The 23,054-nt window shown below is 39.5% G+C and overlaps 1 pseudogene; it reads right to left on the bottom strand.

Moving 5' to 3' along the window:
- The window catches only part of LOC129050566 (ADAMTS-like protein 3), a 117,374-nt pseudogene that overhangs the window by 31,906 nt on the left and 62,414 nt on the right, over positions 1-23,054 (bottom strand).

Below are 23,054 nucleotides of genomic sequence, written 5' to 3'. Positions count from 1 at the left end.
AGATACTTGTTTAACATTGAGGCTGCATGAGGTGGTGAATAACAATTGGGGAAAATAATAAGCTAACCAAAAAGCTGGGAATGAGATGTCCACAGGTGGCTTTGAAAAACTCCAACATATTCCTGAAAATCTAGAAGACTGCATGTCTATGTGGGGCTCTGCATATGCCAGAGCTTTGTGCATGCCCAGAAACAACCTGAGAAGGTCCTAAGCTGTCATCTATGGCTAACCTATAGACTCTGAGGAAGCAGGAAGTAAAGGCTAGAACAAAGTTGTCAACTACCTTGGCTGAGTGTTGAAGGTGTAACCCAACACAGACACATATGCACACACACACACACACAAAGCCCACTAAAAATAACCAACTCTCCATGAAAAACCTGGTAATGCCAGGTCTGGAGTAGAGAAAATTCAAGGTGGGCTTGGAACACCTGTTGCTCTAGAAACCAAGGCAATGTCTAAAATTCAATGGAATTATGACAAAAGAAGACAGTTTAAAGTGCTCCCACTGGCTACATTTTGGACAATTTGAAACCCAAAAAGAATATTGTCAGTAATATAAAAAACATTAAATAAATAAAAATCTCTGAATATGGAGTGAGAAATTAAAAAACAGAAATCTTTTTTTAAAAACAGAAGAATGAGTGAAGAAGGAATGACAGAATTAGAAAATAACAATTTGTAACTCTTCATGTTAGATACTGTTTCAGACAAGGATCATCAATGTACACTAAAGCCACGGTATGAAAGATTGTTGCCAGACAGAATATTTACACCTTGTCAAGGCATCACTCTGCAGATTTCTTACAGGGAAACGTGGATCTACACAACAGAGTATGTGTAGTTCACCACCTGTGTGAGTAATACTGGATCAAGCTGACATCATCAACTTCCTGATATGATGCAACATAAATCACGCATCACTTTTGATGTGCTGCTGCCACAAATGTTCAATCCAATTCTAATTAAACCTAAGACCTTACTGATCAATTCACAGGAATTACGTGAGGGAGATCAACAAATTAAATGGAAAACGATCAGACAAATCCAGAATATGGGACATGCTACAATACAACTGGAATGAACTCTTTACAAAGTCAATACCATGAAAAAATAAGTGCACTAAAAAAAAAGAAACTAAAGAGATAGAAAAACTAAATGCAATGAGTGAGCCTTGACCAGTTCAAGGGGAAAAACAACTATAAAAGGAGAAATTTTAACATAGATCGGATATTAGATAATATTTAGAAATTATAATTTTTTAGGTGTACTAGTGAGATGATGTTATAAAGAAGATCCTTATTTTTAGAAGAGTCATGCTAAAGTATTAATACTTAGAAGTAAGTGTTGTGATGTCTGTAAATTAACAAGGGTCAGCTAGCTAGTTGGATGGAGGAATTAGATAGATAGATAGATAGAGAGATAGAGAGATAGATAGATAGAGAGTGATAGATAGGGATAATGAACCAATGTAGCAAAATATAAGTGATTATTGAATCTAGTTGAAAAAACGTACAGTAGTTAATTGTGTTATTTTATCAACTTTAATGCATGCTTGAAAATTTTACACAGTACAATTTTGGGGATAAAACCACATTCCAATGTCACTAACATCTATTTGACACCAAATTCCTAAATAAAATATTTGAAAAGAAAATTTAATCATAAATTTGAAGTACACACTATATACAAATGAAGTTTACCCAACAAATGCTAGTGTTGCTCAAATTTAGGAAACCTACTAATGTAATTTACCATATTAATAGACAAAGTAGAAAAGTTTGATTACCTCAAATAAGTTTCCAGCATTTAGTAAAATTCAATCATTATTCCTGATAAAAATTCTGTATATAAAATAAAGTAAATGTTTGTAACGCCATTTACAAATGCAAGTTATGATTAATATGCTTAATGCTTAAATGTCAGAAACACTGCTGTTTAATTGGGAAAATGATGGGATACCAGTTAGCACCATATGACTTAAGAGTTTTTAAAAGATTAGCCAAGGTAATTAGGCAAGAAAAAATAGTCTAAGCATTAGAAATCAAGAAGAAATTAATATTAAAAAATTATTAGATTTTAGAAATACCAAGAATAATCATTTGGAAAAATAATGGAAGAAAATGCCCCATTTGCAATGGCTAGAAAAAAGATGGAATATGTTGGAATGAACTTTTAAAAAATGGGCACAACCCGCTGTGCACGGTGGCTCATGCCTGTAATCCTAGCACTTTGGGAGGCTGAGGCAAGCGGATCACCTGAGATCAGGAGTTCAAGACCAGCCTGGCCAACATGGCGAAATCCCATCTCTACTAAAAAATACAAAATTTAGCTGGGTGTGGTGGGCGCCTGTAATCCCAGCTACTAGGGATGCTGAGGCTGGAGAATCACTTGAACCCAGGAGGCAGAGGTTGCAGTGAGCCAAGATTGTGCCACTGCATTCCAGCCTGGGTGACAGAGTGAGACTCCATTTCTACCCCCCAAAAATGGGCACAACCTACAAAAACAACATTTAAATCTCTCTCTTAAGACATTAAAAAATGCCTTGAGAAAATCGAAGGAAAATATTAATTCATGTGAAATAAAAATTAAGCAAAATTAAATGTCAAAGAAGGAAAAATTATAATTATAGGCAAAGACTGTTTTCTTAATATCCAGAGTATTTACAAATCAGTAAGAAAGAAACACGAATTAGCAGGAAAATTGGTCAGACCCTTGAAAAACTAATTCACAGAAAAATCAAAATGTCAAGAAGATTATGAAAAGAGAGAAGAGAAATTACAGTATCTTTGAGAACTAAAAGCACATAAAGACGTGCTTGTACAAAGGTACAAAGATGTTGTAACACTGAGAGAAAATCTAAATGCTCATTGATATGAGTCTGGTTAAATAAATTATGAAATGTCCTCTTATATCACCAGTTAAAAAACAAGCCAGCTGGGTGCAGTGGCTCACACCTGTAATCCCAGCACTTTGAGAGGCTGAGGCGGGTGGATCACTTGAGGTCAGGCGTTCAAGATCAGCCTGGCCAACATGGTGAAACCCTGTCTCTACTAAAAAATACAAAAATTATTCGGGCATGGTGGCTGGCACCTTATTCCCAGCTACTCGGGAGGCTGAGGCACGAGAATTGCTTGAACCCGGGAGGCAGGGGTTGCAGTGAGCCGAGACCATACCACTGAACACCAGCCTGGGTGACAGAGTGAGACTCCATCTCAAAAACAAAAAAACAAGCCAAATTATGAGAACTGATAGGCAAAAAAACCTCAGTGAATAAAAAGAAATTGTAAAATAATTTATACCTAATGATCAATTCTGTATACTTCTCAAAAGCATACATGTTTGTATGGAAAGGTGCACACATACACATCCATAGGAAATATCTTAATAGAAGCAACCGTTCATACCATTTAGATCTCTAAAAAGTGGAACTGGTTAGGAGTTTGCGGATGGTAGAAGGTGACTTTTACTTTCCATTTTATATCCTTCTGTGCCATTTGAAGTTTTTATAAGTTTTATAAAACTTTTAAACTTATAAAGTTTTATAAAAAGTATGTCTTAATTTTACAATATAAATTATCTATATATATTATTCATCCTCAACCACTTCACCTCACCCCAGGAAGGATACACACTAATATGATAACAGGTGTAATCTCTTGGCAGTGTGATTGGATACATGACATGTTTGTCAATTTCCTTGCCTGGATATTCTGGATTTTTTACAACAAATATACAGCATATTATATATGTAATAAAAATTATTTTGAAAATACATATAAATTAGAAAGCTTTACTGAACTGAAGAAAACCTATTTGGGCAGATTGGTTGAGCTCTCTTGCAAAATCTTTGTGAATGTAGGCTGCGGTATCTTGGGGAAGCATTTGTCTAGGGGTGTGTGTGCATATATGTGTATATTCCAACCATTGTCCCATTGATAATTACACACTTTAGTGAAACCTTGCAAATGAAACTCCCTTGCAGTTGATTTTAGCCAAAAAGGCTCAAACTTGAGGAAAATGTTCTTCTGGGTGGAGCTGCCTACTATTTAACTCTTGGAGAGAAAGCACACTGCAGAGCACCTAGGCAAAGCTAGGAACAAGGAGCACCCTATAAGGATCATCTCCTAAACTGGAATTCCCTTTCATATCTGTAACCCTCCACTAAAGTTTGATACATTTGTAGAAGTCTCTGTGATACGTTGATAGGGCAGTACCTCCCAAACATTTTACCTAAATATGAATCATCTAGAAAACTTGTTAAAACACAGACACCTGCTCCATCCATAGAAATTCAGATCCAGCAGTTTAGGGTGGAGCCCAAGAATGTGCCCGACCAGCAGCCTCCCAGGTGATGCTGATACCACTGGACTGTGAGCCACATTTTGAGCAGCACGGGTGCAGGATATAGAGAGGGAGAACTCAAGTCATAAAGGGCAGAAAGGGAGGACTGGTCCATAGTCACAAACTTTTCAGCATTTCTTCACTGTTCTGCAAGAGATGGCCCAGTTCTTGGTATGACCAGAAATGAAGTGAGAATCCTGTGAGGCAGAGGATTTTAAGGAGGCAGGAGCCAGGAGTACCAAGTGCTCTGCAGATGAGGGCTTAAAAGTGCCTTTTGGATGAGCAGTAAAGAGACTGTTAATGTGCTTTGCCAAAGCGGTTTCAATCAAGTAGCTGGCACAGGAAGCTGTGATCTGAGGAATACATGATGACGAAAAATTAGAGACAGCAAGTGTAAACAGTTTTTTCAAGATGTGGCAGTAAAGAGTAGGTGAAAGATTAGAGTGGTAGCTGGAGATGTGATTATGTTTAAAAGAGTGTTCTATATACATATAATTTAAAAATATTTTTATATATAAATATTATACACCCATATACATACACATATATAAATACACATGTATATACACACATATGTATACACACGTATATACATAGACATTTTTTAAAATTATACTTTCATTTAAGATGGGAAGAGACCCGCTGGTCATATTAACCCTGATAGGAAAGAGAGAGTGAAAGAAGATAAAGGAAAGAGAGGGGATGATGGGTGGAGTGAGTTCTCTGAGGACACAGAGGAGCTGGAATGCAGAACACAGATGGAGGGATTAATTAGTCTTGGAAAAGAAGACAGACATTTGTGCCTCTGTAGCGGGAGGAAGCAGGGAATGGATGGGTGCTGCTGTAGGGCAAGGTCTCTTTTGATTGTTTCTGTTTGACTCGGATTTTTTTTTTCCAGTCTTCCTTGGAGCCTTGCATAGAATCAGTTTTTGTATTACGGTGCATAAATGTTTGAAAAGAAGGTATATTTCCTCACCATGCAATGCTCTGTTACCTATTAATGTAACATTAGTAATTATACTGCACAGATTCTTTGTGTAATTTTCACTCACTTCAATGTATTAAAGTCTCTCGGAAGTTTTACTGATTTCAATTTCATCTTATGTAACTACAGGAGATTTTTCTTTACATATTTTGATGTAATGGCATTTGGTTCACAAATTCTTTAAACGATTTGTTTTTGATTACCAACAAAGTACTCATTTTGTATTTTTGCTTGAAATTCTACTTGTACTGATACAAAGACTATTACCCACGCTTGCTTTATCTTGCCCTTCAGAATGGGCCATTCATAAATCGCAGACAAATGGCCTCCTGTAAAGACCTCCCTTGGTCTGGAGGTAGACCTGGGGCTGGAGGCGATGATAAAGAGAGGAAGCAATTGTAAGTACAGTAAGAAAGAGCAGACTGCTGCTTGTGGTTCAGCACAAGCTCAGTATAGACTGCCTGAAACCTCCTGTCAGAAGAAGGCAGATGGTATTGCCAAGCAGGTCTGATTCTAAGCCTGCTTTGAAATCCTATACTTTCTAATGATCTATAAGCCAATTATTGAAAACATATCGGATGGTGGCTGGGCATGGTGGCTCATGCCTGTAATCCCAGGACTTTGGGAGGTTAAGGTAGATCACTTGAGGTTAGCAGTTTGAGATCAGCCTGGGCAACATAGTGAGACCTTGTCTCAACAAAAAATTTAAAAATTAGCCAGGTGTGGTGGTACATGCCTGTAGTGCCAGCTAGTTAAGAGGCTGAGGCAGGAGGATCCCTTGAACCCAGGAGGTCGAGGCTGCAGTGAGCCATGATTATGCTATTGCATTCAGCCTAGGCGACTATGTCTAATTTAAAAAAGAAAACATATAAGATGGAGAGAAAAGGCTTCCTCTCCATCCCATCCTATGGTGTCGCTAACAGTAGGTTCATGTCTGGGACACCTAGATTTGTTGTTGATGGTGGTAACTGGTTCCTGCCGATCACGTTCATTGTTTGGAATTATTCCAAAACTGTCTCATTGAAATTTGGTGATAAGAGATTCTCGATACTGCTACTCACTGTGCCATCCACCAGAGCTCCTTCCCGTCCCTCTTTAAATGCCATTTGCATTATTTTTACTCTATAAACTACTGAGAGAGGCAATATGGTATAGTGGTTATGATCACAGATTCTGGAGCCAGACAACCTGGGTTGGAATACCAGCACCGCCACTTGCTGTGTGACCTTGGGCAAGTTACTTACCCTCTCTGTGCCTCAGTTACATCTGTGAAATGAGGATAATAGAATACCTGTTCCAAGGGGTTGTTATGAGTGTTCAATGAGGTAATATATGCAAAGGGCTTAGAAAAGAACCTGGTGCCAATTAGGGGTTGGGTAAGTATAAATTATTATTAAAACCATGTTGAGCACTTACTCTGCCACCAGGCAACATGCTAAGGAACTTGAGATAAATTACCTCATTCATTCTAATGAAAACTCATTTCTACAATTAAGACAATTAAAATTTTACAAGGTTAAAGTGACTTGCCCAAGATCACAGTGTTCCTAAGCATTAGAACCAGGGTAAGGACCCAAAACTATGCTTTTAAATCCTTCTACTATGAGACCAGGTGATGCTGTATAAACTCAAATTCACTCATCACACAGAGTTTCATTTTATGAGTTTCACTTGTTTGATTTTGCAATCACTGGACTGACCTAAGATTCACTGACTTTCCCTCCCACACGTAAATGCTGAAGTCCAGGTGTTCCATCGTATTTTTTCTATGTCTCATTTCCTGCTGGATATCACAGCTTTGCTAAGTAGCAAGATGTACAGGAAATAAATTGTCCAAACAATATTAACTAATCAATAAACATCAGTTTCAGCCCAAAAGCACTGTAATTTATATCAGATCATTTATTTTCACTATAAAGTTCAACCAGAACTACATCAACCTAAATATATACATTCCAAGGTAAAACAAGGAAAAGGATGTGTTAGTGACTTTCACTTTGACAACCTCACCCCCACTTTTCTATTTTTGTTTTGTTTTTTATTTTTTTATTTTTTTGGTGTGTGTTTTTTTAGTTGGTTGGGTTTTTTTTTCTGAACAAAATTTTCTGTCGAGTATTTTTCATGTTACATTTCTAGAACCTGCATTTATTTCTCCTTCTGCTATTTAGATTCAAACACACACACACACACACACACACACACACCCCCATTCCCAAGGCATAAAGTAGTTTTTTAAAAAAAATAAGAAAAGTTTTTAAATACATGCTAATACTAATAATTTGAACACTATAGAAAATTGCAAAAAAAAGGTTTTATTTTTAAGGAATTCATTTTTTAAAATGAGATAATGTTGTGAAAACATTTTGTAAACTGAAAAAAAAAAAAGTGTTTGTTAATGCCCTCACACACCCATAACTATCTGTCATCACTTAGACTAAAAAGAGTCACCGAGGCAGGGCACGGTGGCTCACGCCCATAATCCCAGCACTTTGGGAGGCTGATGCAAGTGGATCACCTGAGGTCAGGAGTTCAAGACCAGCCTGACCAACATGGTGAAACTCCATCTCTACTAAAAATACAAAATTAGCCAGGCATGGTGGCACGTGACTGTAATCCCAGCTATTCAGAAGGCTGAGGCAGGAGAATCACTTGAACCCGGGAGGTGGAGGCTGCACCATTGCACTGAGATTGCACCATTGCACTCCAGCCTGGGCAACAAGAGCAAAACTCCATCTCAAACAAACAAAAAAAAAGAGTTACCTAGCGTGGCACTGTACAGAACAGGGTCTGCACAATTTTTCAAAAGTAGGATAGTAAGGTTTGCTTCAAGTTCATCTGTCATTCTGTAGGAGCAGTGAGGGATTTTGGAAGGCAAAAAAAGGAAAAGTCAATGGGTAGCAACACTGATTCTGCAGCTGGAGGACTGTCTATACACTACTTTGCAAATGGGGGTGAGAAAAACGCAGTATGCCGGTAAGCAAAAGTAGAAAAAGCAAATGTAGGAAATTAATGCAAATTTTTTACAAAGGAAGGCAGGAACACAGCAGAGCTTTGCCTTGTTGAGAACAATCGGCTGCAAACTCAAAACTGACTCGCATGCCTTGAGCTGTTAGGCCACATTACTAAAGTCTCTGATTGCTGAATCTGCAAATGAGTATCTTCAGCCCTTAGCTCCTATGCAGAAACCTCTGTTCCCAACCTGAGGTATGTTTATTTACTGGCCTAAATTGCCTTTACCTCAAAAGACCATGGTAACAGGCCGACTGACAAATAATGTGTGCTTCTGTGCTCATTGGCAGGGCTAGCTTTGGAACAGCACGCAGGAGATGGGACTATGTCACACAGCATCTAATAACAAATATCTGTCCAGATGTTCTCGAGCATCATAGTGTAACTCCCATTTTCTGCCCTTTATACTGCCTCTAAGAAATCAGGAGGCTGGTGAGGATAAAACAGTCATCTGCCTTCTGACTCTGTAGTGGGACATCGGACACTGAAAAGCAGAGGCGTTAACCACAGGCATGGGCCAGCGGCCACCTGGGGAGTTTGGTAGCCTACAATTGCCCAGATTTACCCCTCAAAATTCTAGGGTGGGGCCTGAGGATTAGAATGTGGGACAAGTTCCCCAAGTGCTCCTGATGTGCACCCTGGGTTAGGAACCATGGAGCTGGCTGGGCTCTGCCAAAGGGAAACAAGGGGTAGGTTGGCTGAGGCAGTCTTTGCTCCCCTCTGGCTCCATTTCTGTGCTACCTTTGTTCCCTGTCCCATCACTCTAAGCCTCGGTGCGCCTCTCGCCTCATGCTCATCAAGCTGTCCTTGGAAGACACTTTGGGAGAGTGGTTAAGCACATGAACTCTGAGGTCAGAACCATCTTGACCACTCGCCATTTGTGAGACCTTGACCAAGGTGCTTAATTTCACTGAGCCTATTTCTCCATTTGTTAAATGGGGGGTGGAGGGGTATAGTAGTACCTACCTTGTAGGGTTATGTTAAGAATAAATAATGTCATACATGACAAATACATAGCACAGTGTAAGCATACAAACTCTGGGGGCCACTATTATTATCATTTTCCCAATAAGTATTTTTACTAATAATCCCAGTGCTCTCAGCTGGTCAGCAGGTGTCAGGTCTCCTGGGTGACCCCGGGTGTTGCAGTGCTTGGCTACCAATAAGCTGCTTCTGATTTTAATTCACATTCCTCAAGGACTGCTGCCATAGGGATGCTGGTCTAAGTGGGCTCTTCAATTCTGTGTAGGTCAAGTCAACACACCTTTACTGGAAACATATTGGGTGCCAGGTACTGGGCCAGGTGCATGAGGTTCTTGAGGAGCTCACATACCAATGAGGGGGTCAATGCACAAACTAAACCTCCCTCTTGCAGGCTGTGACAGTAACATGTTAAAAGGCAACCAAGTAGCAGTTCATGGGAGATAAGAGGAAACTTCACACCAACTCATTCTTGTGGTATATCTAAAATTTCCTGGGTCCTTTAAGAATAAAGACAAGCCATCACTGTCAAGCCTTTCATTAAAAGTTTGGAAAATTGCTTCATATAAGTTCCTGGGACTTGTTTCTCTAAACTCCATTCAATCCTAATATCTATTTTTTTTAAAAACAACGAACAACTTACACATACACTTAATAGATTTTCAGAGCTAGAAGAGGTCATATAAATTGTCCATGCTCACTGTGCAGATGAAAAAGTTGAGGCACCAGTAAATGAAGCATCTTGCCTAAGAAGATAGATTGTTAGAGGTCAAACTGAGGTTATTTCCCCAGTCTTTGGCTTCCAGTCCAGTTCTATTGCACAATATCATTTAGTCCCACTGAAATCATAACAGGAAGCAGAATCATCTCCAGTGAAGGCCATGTATTCATTTGTTCAACATTAACTGAGCTCCTAGGATGTGTTCAGTACTGCACTAGCACTAGGAATAAAATGGTGAACACCACAGACATGGTGCCTGCTCTTGCAAAGCTTACTAGTGGGAGAGGCAAATTAAACAAATAAATGAAATAACCACTTCTTTCCCTCAAGGCTAAGCAAGAACTAAACAGAAAAGAGAAGGGCCTACTTTACGTAGAGTGGTCAAAGAAAGCCTCTCTGAGGAGGCGACACTTGTGCTCAAGGTTGAGAAAGAGGTAACTACGTTGAAGAGCAGGGAGACACATGTTCCAGGTTCGGGGATGGGTTGGTGCAAAGGCCCACGGGGAGAATGGGCACCTGACATTCTGGAATCTCCCAGAAAGCCAGTGTAACTGGAGATTAGGGAATGAGGAGCAGATGGCAGCACATGATGTAACACAGGGGCCAGATGATACAGGCTTTAAAGGCTTTGGAGAGGGATGCGGATTTTATCATAGGTGTAAGGCGACTCATGAAGAGGCCAGGGAGTTCTTCACAGTCTGTCTGCTTCTCCATGTAAAATACAATCTATGACATTCCTTCGCAACACAGTCTACATGCTATTTTTCCATTATCTCTCTTCATGCACGGGGCCAGAAGACACACAAAAACATGTAAAAGAGCTAGGCAAGGACTAGAACTCAGGAGTCTTTATTTCTAGACACAGGGTCTTCCTTCCAGGCCACACTCTCCCTTGCTGAATTAAATGGAGGAGGGGGCAACTTTTAATTCCATTAAAAGGAACAGGGTCTTTGGTTTGAATATTCCTTTCTCAGCCACAGTTCTGATAGAAGAGTATGACCAGCCAGAATCTCACCCTAGAAAGACGAATGTGGAGGTAGAAAGAGATGATGTGGGAAGACAGGAGAATGAAAACCAATCCATGTTACCATGTTAGCAGACCCTTTATATCCTATACAATCTTCCTTGTTATGGAATAAGTTAAATTTGTAAATGGTTTTTGGGAGTGACAGTCAAAGGAGACATGAACAGTGGATGAAGGGAAAAACTCTTAAGAATTACCCTGTGAGGCAGCCCTACGATCCACCTAGCCCAGGATTCTATTTGTGTCAAGGAATCCATTAGAAGAGTGTGTTTATCTTCATACTGTCAAAACTTGAGCAAAATGCTGGTGTTCCCAGTTGGCCTTAGGTATCACTGTATCAATAGGCTTGGCTGCCACCATGTAAAAATGGACAAAAAGCTTAGAATAGACAAGCAGATCTTGTTTATTTGCCTCACACATGTGTGCCCTGATGTGGACAAGACCAAAATAAGGAACAAATTTGGAAATACAACTAAGTTTCTAAATGCCAAGTCAAGACTCTCTAAACAGATATGTTTGTTGTTGTTTTTAGAGCTTTCTCTCTTTAATACCTGAGTGGCCTCTAGTTTTCTTTTCCAACATCCAAAGCTGTTTATGTTGGTTGTCAGTTCCGTCTCTCTCCTTCTCCCTCTGAACAGGAAATCTGTGTGTTGTATCTGGATAAATTTCTGATTTTTTTCATAGCAAAGGTTTTGGCTCCAGGCTCTTACACCTTGTGTCTGCCTCACCGCGTGATGGAAATGATATCCTGTATGCAGCCTTGTGCACTTGCTCCAGTGCAGGGCTGTGCCAACAGCATATCATTGCCATGTCCTGACTCAGGGTGAGTCCCAGGGAAGATTGGAATGAATTCTTGGCAAGGTGTGGATGTAGGAGCTGCGTGGATTCTGCAGGCTGCAGTGATGCACACTCAGGGGGAGACATGGCTTCATTTCCCACATTTCTTTCACACAAAGCATGATTCTAGGGAACTGCTTCCATATGGCCTAGGGAAAAATCCCAGCCAAAAACAGCTTCAGCTGGTCAGTTTCCACGCTGTAACAGACGTGACGGGGCCATAATTAGAATCAAGATGGTGAAGGACTGTGTTTTCTCGCAGGCAGGAATCTTTGCTACCTTTAGCCTTAGCTCAAGCACATGCATACGGAACCTGATAAAATGCCAGCATCCTGTGGGATCTTCCTGGCTTATACCATGTCACTCATGCCCTGCACTGAAGGATCTGTGCCCTCCAGTTCCCCTTTCTATGTAGAAATTGATTTAAAAAAAAAGGACATTTTAGGGGTTCTTAACCTGGAATGTCCTAACAGGCATCAGGGGTCTGAGAACCTCACAAAAAATCAGAATGGCAAATGTGGGGCTTATAAGTACACATATATTTTCCTGGAAAGAAAATGCATAACTTTTAATAGATTCTCAAAAGCATATGTAATCCAAAAGCTGAAAATCAAGAGAGAGAGAGAGAGAATAATGAACTACCTTGCATTTCAGTACCTCTTCTGCACACTTCTCCAAATAAGACTGCCCTTTTTGGCACAACTTCATTTGGCATTTATCCTGGTTCAATTAGAATTATCTCAAGTTCTAATCTTTCTTGGACCCTGAGAAAACGAGGTATTTTCTGATGAGATTTCCAAACTTTCTAAGAGCAATACTAACTCTACACACTTCCATTACAGCCTGATCTGGCTACTGTCTTTCTCCCTTACTCCCCTCATCCACATGCCTTCCTGAAGGAACACTTCTCAGTATAGCCTGTCTCTTCAAACTGTGTTCACTGATCTGAGTCCTAAAACTTTGGTTTGTCCTACAATTCACTCTGTTTTCACACTTTCAATGTTGTCCTCCATACCAAGCAGTAGCTCTCTTGAAATCAATCCCCAGATGGACTGATTGTTGACTTTCAAATATGTTTACGAATACCCACATTTACATTTAAAGTATATAAGAGGTATTGAAAGGGGCAAAGTTCCCTTATCCCCCTCCCAGGGCATGCAACAGGAGGAATGGCTCGCTTCTTCTGTGCCCAGCAGCTCAAGCCCCTAGGGGGAGCATGCAGACGGGCAGGTTATGGGGAGGTTGGGGCTCCAACCCCAAGGCAGCAACTAGAGTTGAGTGTTTACAGCTCCCAAAGTTCCAGCGTGTGTTACAGTGTGCTCTTTCAGCTTAGCTGTCCGCAGGTGGCTTGTGTTAATCAGCTCAGTTAGAACCTCTGCCTTATCTCAAGGACAGAGGGCTTTCTGTATCCCAGGGCTTTCTGTATCCCTTGCCACTCCATCCCCCTTCTGCCTCCCCATCCATCTGCTGAGAGCTACCTCCACCGTTCAACAAACCTTTGCACACATTCTCCAAGCCCATGTGTGATTCATTTCTTCCAGTACCATGGGCTTGGAGAATGAGTGCAAGGTTTTATTCAATGGTGGAGGTAGCTCTCAGCAGATGGATGGGGAGGGGAAGAGGGATGAAGTGGGAAGGTAGTCTTCCCCTGGTGTCCCTTAGCAGCTGGGCTCTCGTCTGTCCACCCTCAGCCAAATTTCCCTCTGCGTCTGTGTCGTTCCACTGTCAACAGCCTGTCGGTGTCTGTGTGTTTTTCTGCCAATGTGTTCCTCTCAACACCCAGTCACTCGTGTGTGTGACTGCTAGGGTCTTGGGGTTTTTATAGGCACAGAATGGGGGGCATGGCAGGCCAGAGTGGTCTTTGAAAATGCAACATTTGGGTGTGAAAACAGAGTCCCTGTCCTCACCCAGGCCCTTCAATTTCCTGCCGCCATCCCATATCAGTGTGACATCCTTTGGTATCCCAATGAGTAATAGTTTTAACAAAAACGCAGCTAGCATTTACTGAGTACTCTCTAGTTACTGTGCTATTTGGAGTTCTCAACATGGGTTGATCTTTTAAATCCTGACAACAGCTCTACAAAGGCAGTACTGTTGTTATTCCCAGTTTAAAATTAGAGATCCAAGATACCCATGGAAGTGAAATAAATTAAATAACTCTGCACAGCTCATAAGCAACAGACCCAGGACTTAACCCTGGAAGGCTGGCTCCAGACCCCAATTTCTTAACTATTTCCCAATATTTCCTTCATAATTAATTATGGGAGATGTTTCTTAACATTTCTCATCCTTAGTTTCCTCATCTGTAAAACAGGCAGGACATTATCCAAATTATAATGTAAGAATGCTGGTAGAATTAAATGATAAGTCTGAAGAGAACTTTGGGAATTACAAAGCATGTGATCAACATTAGTAATAGCAGAATGGATAGAATGCTAACTACTTGGTTTCCTGCCTCCTTGGAAGCCAGGGTGTCACACACCATAATTCTGGTCAATGAAGCAAAATGCCCTGGGGAGAATATCCTTTCCTGGATAAAGAACACAGTATTTAAAAAAATGCTTTTCACACTATGTTCTTCCTTATTATCTGGGATGTGGATGTAACATCTCAATGTCCAATAATGACTTTGCAGCCACGGAGGCAAAAGCCACCCTCTAAGGGTGTGAAGAAGAGAGAAAGGTGCCTGGTTCCTGAAGGACACGGTAAAACAGCATCCCCAGCCTTAGCTGCCTACTCCAGGCTTTTTATTAGAAAAGATTTATAAACTCCAATGCTTCTAAGTTGAGTTTTCTGTGATTTCCAGTAGAATACATTTCTCATTGGTATACCACCATTCAAAGCCACCTCCTTCATGAAGTCCAGAAATTGGAACCTCCATGAATTCATGGTTTCCAATCTCAGCTAGGCCCGTACAGCTACTCTTCTATCTTTGTACTGTTGTTGATGGCTCCTTCTTCTTTCCTTCATGGGAACAGGCTCAGGTCTCTGAGCCCTCACTCCTAGTGGCCAACTCTATCTCCTAATGAAGAGCCAAATAAAGACAATAGGCTGGAACACCTCACGGTGTTCTCCAACCAACCCTGTAGAGCTATGTAGTTGTTGACAGGGTATTGGTCTGTTCCTCTCCTCTTGTCCTGAGCAAATCCTTCCCTCTATACATTCTCTTTACTCATCAACCCATTGCAATCAAGCTTTGATTTCAGCCTGAAGTTCATCAAAATCACTCTTGTTCACATCACAAATGACCTTCAAATTGCCAAAGACAAACTTTTGGGCCCTTATTCCAGTTGAACTCATAAGAGCATTTAACATTGCTGGCCACCCCCACCTCATTTTTGGAATTACTTATTCCTTTGGGGTCATGGTACTGCTCTTGCTAAGTTCTGCATTTACCTACTTACTCTATTCATTCCTTCTCAGTTGGATTCCCTTAAACGTCTTCCCTGGCTAAATGCTTTGACTTCAGCTTTTCCTCAGGATGCAATTATTGGCTTCCTCTTATATTCTATATACTCTCTTTGGATGAACTCACCTACATTTATAACTGAATACCACCAACAAGGGGTTTTGCTATCAGCCATGATAAACTAGCACGTTTCAGATAAACCCTCCAACCATAAACAAAATATAATCACATCTGTTTGCAGGCGTCAGAAAGATACTTGGGCATTGGATACTTACGGGGTGAAAATTCTGGAGAGAATAAAATTCAGGGAGGTAGACGCTCACCTCTGTTATGTGTCTCCTCTTCATGAATTCCTTACCCAAATGAATAGCAAACATGTCCACCCAGCTGCACAAGGTGGAAAATTTGGGCCATTCTAGCTGCTTCTTTTCTCTTATAGCTGTCATTCAAAGAATTACCAAACTCTGTTCATTCTACATGCTAAAGATCTCTCCAGCTGTGCCTTCCTCTATGTTTCCTGCCACGCTACCCTAGATCAAGGCCTCATTATTTTAAACACTCTTGAGTAGTTTGAAAGACATTTCCTATTTGGACTCCCTGCTTCCAAGCTCATCTGACAGGTAATCCAGCCTCCATACGCCACCAGAATTATTTTACTAAAACACTAACCTAACCATATCACTCCACTGCCTAAATCGCTTTGATGGCTCCACTTAATCTGAAAAATAAAACACAATAATGAAGGCTTTGACTCCGAATGCCATTCTGTCTTATCTTCTACCCTATTCAATGTACAGTCAGGCCTGAACAACATATTAGGAGTTCCTCAAAAAACCCAGGCTCTTCTCCAGTGTCACGCCATGAACTTTGTGTTTCCTCTGCCTGGAAAACCCTCCACCCTCCTGTAATGCTTTCCCCATTTGGGAAAATAAGTAAGATGCCGACTTTACAAGTTACATCAAACTAAATTCAAATGAATAAAAGATTTAAAATCAAATCTTTGGCTGAACTCACCTACATTTATAACTGAATACCACCAACAAGGGGGTATTCAGAAAGAATTATTATAAAGAAAAACAAAACCATAAAAGTACCGGCAGAAAACATACATGAATGATTTTTGTTTCCTTTAAGGGAGTGGTTAACAAACCTGAGGGCCAAATTCAGCCTTCAGGCTATTTTTGTAAATAAAGTTTCATTGGAATGTAGCCATGCTGATCTATTTACAGGTGTCTCTGTGTGCTTTTACACTGCAACAGCTGTGTTGAGTAGTTGAGACTATATGGCCAGCAAAGCCTAAAATATTTATTATCTATCCCTTTACAGAAAAAGTTTACTGATTCCCCAAACTAAAGGATGTTTTAAAAGACAGACATTATTAAAATGAAAAGATGGAAATTTCCAAATACATAATACTTAGAAACTTAGAACTCTAATTATACAAAATTGAAAGTCAATGAACAAACTGGAACCATATTTGAAATAGGTATGACAGAAAAAATGTTAGTATTGGTGATATATTAAAAGCTCTCAACAATGAAGAAAAGATCTACATCCAAATAGGAAAATTGATAAATGGCTTCAATAGCTAACTGAGAAATTACAAACTATAAATGGTCAATAGATACACAACAATATTTTCTAGCTTGTTAGCAGTCAAAGGAAGACAAATAAAGGAAATTATTATTTCACGATTTACCTGAAAAATTGGTAAATACATATTTTTAAAACAGTAATACCCTGCATTGGCAAAGGTTCAAAGAAACAGGTCCTCTTCAAAGATATAATGGGAACAAAAGTTTGATACACACTTTTTGGAAGAAATTTCACTTTTAGAAAGTTGGTACAAAAGCTACTTCCAACTAAAAAAGCTTAGCATTCAGAAAATGTTATTCATATAATTGACAAATGGGATCTGATTAAACTAAAGAGCTTTTGCACTGCAAAAGAAACTACCATCAGAGTGAACAGACAACCTACACAATGGGAGAAAATTTTTGCAACCTACTCATCTGACAAAGGGCTAATATCCAGAATCTACAATGAACTCAAACAAATTTACAAGAAAAAAACAAACAACCCAATCAAAAAGTGGGCGAAGGACATGAACAGACACTTCTCAAAAGAAGACATTTATGCAACCAAAAGACACATGAAAAAATGCTCATCATCACTGGCCATCAGAGAAATGCAAATCAAAACCACAATGAGATACCATCTCACACCAGTTAGAATGGCGATCATTAAAAAGTCAGGAAACAACAGGTGCTGGAGGGGATGTGGAGAAACAGGAACACTTTTACACTGTTGGTGGGACTGTAAACTAGTTCAACCATTGTGAAAGTCAGTGTGGCGACTCCTCAGGGATCTAGAACTAGAAATACCCTTTGACCCAGCCATCCCATTACTGGGTATATACCCAAAGGATTATAAATCATGCTGCTATAAAGACACATGCACACGTATGTTTATTGCAGCACTATTCACAATAGCAAAGACTTGGAACCAATCTAAATGTCCAACAACAATAGACTGGATTAAGAAAATGTGGCACAAATACACCATGGAATACTATGCAGCTGTAAAAAAGGATGAGTTCATGTCCTTTGTAGGGACATGGATGAAACTGGAAACCATTATTCTCAGCAAACTATCACAAGGACAAAAAACCAAACACCGCATGTTCTCACTCATAGGTGGGAATTGAACAATGAGAACACATGGACACAGGAAGGGGAACATCACACCCCGGGGACTGTTGTGGGGTGGGGGGAGGAGGGAGGGATGGCATTAAGAGATATACCTAATGCTAAGTGACGAGTTAATGGGTGTAGCACACCAACATGGCACATGTATACATATGTAACAAACCTGCACGTTGTGCACATGTACCCTAAAACTTAAAGTATAATAATAATAAAATTTAAAAAAAAGAAAAAAAGAAAATGTTATTCTAGCAATAGATGGTCTAAAATACATCTTGTATGATGGTAATAACGTGTTGGGTTTAAAACCTACTTTTCTCAGGAGAAACGTGTGACTTCGATTGTCCCCGTACGAGCCTGCAGGTGAAGCCATCGCCGGCACAGACTCCACAGTTGTCCTCCTTGGCATTGCTTCCCAGTTGCCAATCGCAGCCCACTGCCTGCCAACAGAAGCATGGTGGTCAGTGGTGCCCAAAGCCAGGGGAGGGGGAGCTCCCTTCATTTCAGGAAGCTTAGTTGTGATGTAATTCTTAAATGTACAGTTTGGCTCTCTTTTATGAGAACATAGTTTTATAAATGTAAATAATATAATGTCTTACAGGATAGTATCATTTATACGATGCTAATGCAAGGCTGAAATATTAATATTAAGATTTGAAGCTGTCCCTCCATATCCCCTCTCTTTTCTATTTATATTTTTATTCAGATTTCTGTGCTTTATTTTTCAAGACAAGATCTCACTCTGTTGCCCAGGTTGGAGTGCAATAGTGGGATTGTGGCTCACTGCAGCCTCAACCTCCTGGGCTCAAGTGATCCTCCCACCTCAGCCTCCCAAGTAGCTGAGATCACTTCAGCCTGGGAGGTTGAGTCACAGGCCTGCGCCCCAACACCTAGCTTTTTAAAATTTGATGTAAAGACAGGGTCTCCCTATGTTGCCCAGGCAGGTCTTGAATTCCTGGGATCAAGTGATCCTCCTGCCTTGGCCTCCCAAAATGCAGGGATTACAGGCATGTACCACACTGCCCAGCCCAGGTATTTTTATGCATATAAAATAAACAGAACATTACAGACGTTTCCTCTCTCCCCAGCCCTACACTTGTCCTATTCTCTCATTTCCTCCCCAAAACAACCACTGTCCTAAATTTGATGTCTAACCTTCTGGTTCATAGTTTTACTTTAAATATCTGTTTTTCTATTTTTACTTCTATCTCTAAATCCCTATATCCCTATATTAATAGCTGTCTATAGTCTTTATCTATATCTTTATATCTCCTTGTCTTTATCATTAGCTGTACCTATGCCTATGTATCTCTACCTCTGTCATTATATCTATTTATTTATAAACAATTTTTAAAATATAAAAAATAATTAAAAGGAGAGATGTCTCATATAAAATATGTGTTTATACTGCTATCTTTCCTTCTGTCATTTTTCATGTGTACATATGTGTATTTGCTAGATTGTAAGATTCCTTATATGAGAAAAAAGATCATGTCTTATGTTTTTTTTTTCTTAAGCGTATATTTTACATAATGTGTAAATGACAATAATATCAACTGATTTGGTGGTTTATCTCTTTCTTCCTTCCCATATTCATCTAACTTTATTTATAAACCTGGTGTTTAAGTGCAGGGACTTTGGAGGAAGAAAACACCCACGTACAAACCTGGATCCACCCACCAACCTTTTAAGGGGCAGGATGTTGAAAAATTCAAACTCTCAGAGACTCGTTTTCCTCAACAGTAAAATAGAGATAATAATACCAACATATACTTCACATAGGGCCTAGTGAGGATTCAATGAGAAAATATATGCAAAATTCTTAGTATAATGATCCAAACACTATAAAGGATTCAATAAAAGAGGGCCAATGTTATTATTTCTCTCTGTTTTTCATCTGATTTTGACTCCCGGGTAGCCCTCATGCTTCAGCTTGGAGGTGTTGAATCAGGCTCTACATTCAAGCTGTTGAAGAAGAAAGGAAACTAGAGGAAGCTGAGACAATGATTTACACACTATTCTTTCCAACATTTTGGTGTTGAATCAGACTCTACATCCAAGCTGTTGAAGAAGAAAGGAAACTAGAGGAAGCTGAGACAATGATTTACACACTATTCTTTCCAACATTTTGGTGTTGAATCAGACTCTACATCCAAGCTGTTGAAGAAGAAAGGAAACTAGAGGAAGCTGAGACAACGATTTACACACTATTCTTTCCAACGTTTTGGTGCTGAAGGGAAAGAGAAAGATCAAGTGAAAATTTCAGGGAGAGGTAGTAAGTTTCAAGGAAGTTTAGAGAATAGCTTATGATTAGAGATATTTCCAAATTCACGAAGAGCTATCATGAGGAAAGGGTCTACTTTTGTTCTGTGTATTTCCAAATGGTGAAAGCTACAGGTTTAAGCATAATTTGGTTCAATATGAGAAAGTTTGAAAAGTCAGAGATATCTAATAATAAGTATTCAATCATAGTCTAGGAGATGTCTTGGTGGAAAAATTGTAGGGGGGATTAAATTATTGGATGAGTTGCTTAATCCAATGACTTTTGAGATCCTTTAATCCTGATTATATGATTTTATAAAGATAGTAATACAATATTAATAATTGCTGATTTGTATTGAATGCTTAGCATGTACCTGGCATTATGCCACGAATATTGTACACATTATTTAATCTTCAGAGCAATTTTATGATGCAGGTGATACCTTTAACTCTATTTTATAAATAAGGAATCTAAACATTACTGAGCAAATGATTTGCCAATATTACACAGCTAGTATATAGTGTTGGTAATGGTTTTAAAACCCAAGTTATCTGACTCAGAATCTTAACACTACATTACAACTTCCTCTACCTTAAGTATCAGCAGATAGACAACAACAACAAAAGCCCAGTTACACATGCCATTAAATTAATATTTACCAGTACATGTGGAACAACTTAAGAGTGAATGATTTTGGAAACACACTTGCATGGTCAAGATTCAATCAATGAGTAATTTGTGTTCATGTAACTTTCTCCAAGGGGAGTAATACCACTATTAAATTATAGAAACACTGCTCCTGGGCCAGACTCTGTCCTCACACATTCATGTCCCTGAGCACTCTGCATTTCATGAGACTGAGAATCACTCTCTATCTGGTCATCGAGGAAGGATGTGGGCTTAGGAGCTAGGAGGGGCTTGTTTTGAAGAGTGTTTAAGGCCTTGCAAGATCTCGGGCAATTGAATACCTCCCTGAGCACTTATAATTTTTTTTAAGTTACAATTCATCCAAATGTTATAGCAAGATAAAGCATGTGAAAACATCACAGAAAAATGATATTTGAAAAGAAAGTCTTGCCTTGTGATTCATAAGGAATAAGCCAGAAATGCCTTTGAAATTGAGGGGCTACTGAATTTTGGCTTTCATATCCCATCATAATCAACAATAAGCAACTTTTTTTTTTTTCTTTTTTTTTGAGACAGAGTCTCGCTGTGTCGCCCAGGCTGGAATGCAGTGGCACGATCTCAGCTCATTGCAAGCTCCGCCTCCTGGGTTCACGCCATTCTCCTGCCTCAGCCTCCCGAGTAGCTGGGACTACAGGCGCCCGCCACCACGCCCAGCTAAGTTTTTGTATTTTTAGTAGAGACAGGGTTTCACCGTGTTAGCCAGGGTGGTCTCAATCTCCTGACCTTGCGATCTGCCCGCCCCAGCCTCCCAAGGTGCTAGGATTACAGGCGTGAGCCACCGCGCCCAGCCCAACAATAAGCAACTTCTTAAAAATTGCCTGAAGTGTTTCCAACTTCTATGACATCATCTGAAGTCATGATCTCTAATTATAGTGATTTATTAACTACTAATTGATGGATATATCAGTAAAATTTATTAACATCTATTAAATAACCATTTTCTATACTGCCAGAAACTACAGAGTATAAATTAATAACATAAGATTCTTACCTTACAGTGTAGTTAATGAGACAAGTTACACAAGATAGTGGATGACATAAACAAATATTTAAAATATATGAGTAGTGCTTTTTGGAATAAATATTCATCTATAAATCATCACTTCAGCTAAAAATTTTTTCACAGTTCCTGCATATGATTTCCTGATCAGCTAAAAGATAATACTTAAATAAGTGTCACTAGTCCAAATGAAGCAAAATATGAATTTTTCAGAGCAGTCAAATTTAATCATTCAAGAACAAAACATTTTTTTTTTAAATCAACTGTTTGAAATCTCTGCAAATTGGAATCTAACTTGGGGGAAAAAATCTGACATTTCTGCCTTAAAAATCAGAGTATATGGAGCTGTGCTAGTCAGTAGGAATACTCAAAAACATTTTGTTTCTTTCAGCCCACAGAAGGTCTGCACTTCTCCATCCCCTTTGAAGTTAGGTATGGTCATTAACTAACTTTGGCCAATGAAATATGAGTCTAAGTGATTGATCTGTGTCACTTCTATAAGAAGATTTAAGGGTCTGTGTCTGAGTCTCATGTTCCCCTTGCACTATTGCAGTTATTATGTAAAAAATATGTCCAAATAAAGCCTACCTCAGCCTGAGTATCCAAGACGTTCTAAGAGCTGAGGCTCCTGTTGACCACTGTTGGACAAGTGGCATCAGCAAGAAGTAACCTTTAATTGTTTTAAGCTACTGAGCTTTGGGGGTTGTTGGTTACTGCAGGAAAACCTAGCCTACACTATACAGGACTATAATATAACCATTAATTGATAAAGCACGGTTATTAACAGGAAGACGATTTTTAAAATTGCAAGTTTCACATTAAAATCCAGTTTTCCCACTTCTCTTGACAAAAACAAAAATGAAACAAAACTTCCGACATGTTTATACATAGTTGCTCCCTTCACAATGAGCATGTATCCCCCAGTTCACCACTATAGTCACCAGCCAATGTGACTACATCTGGGCAGTTTCTCTCTGGGGCAGTATGTAGACATTTGAGTTTTAATCCCTGTACTAAGCCATCTAAGCATGAATCATCTGTTGAACTGACTGTTCTTTACCGAATTATATCTCATTTTCAGTTACAAAC

The sequence above is a fragment of the Pongo abelii genome, chromosome 16 (assembly GCF_028885655.2).
Source record: "Pongo abelii isolate AG06213 chromosome 16, NHGRI_mPonAbe1-v2.0_pri, whole genome shotgun sequence".
NCBI classification, from domain to species: Eukaryota; Metazoa; Chordata; class Mammalia; order Primates; family Hominidae; genus Pongo; species Pongo abelii.
This window is presented reverse-complemented; position numbering and strand designations above follow the sequence as displayed.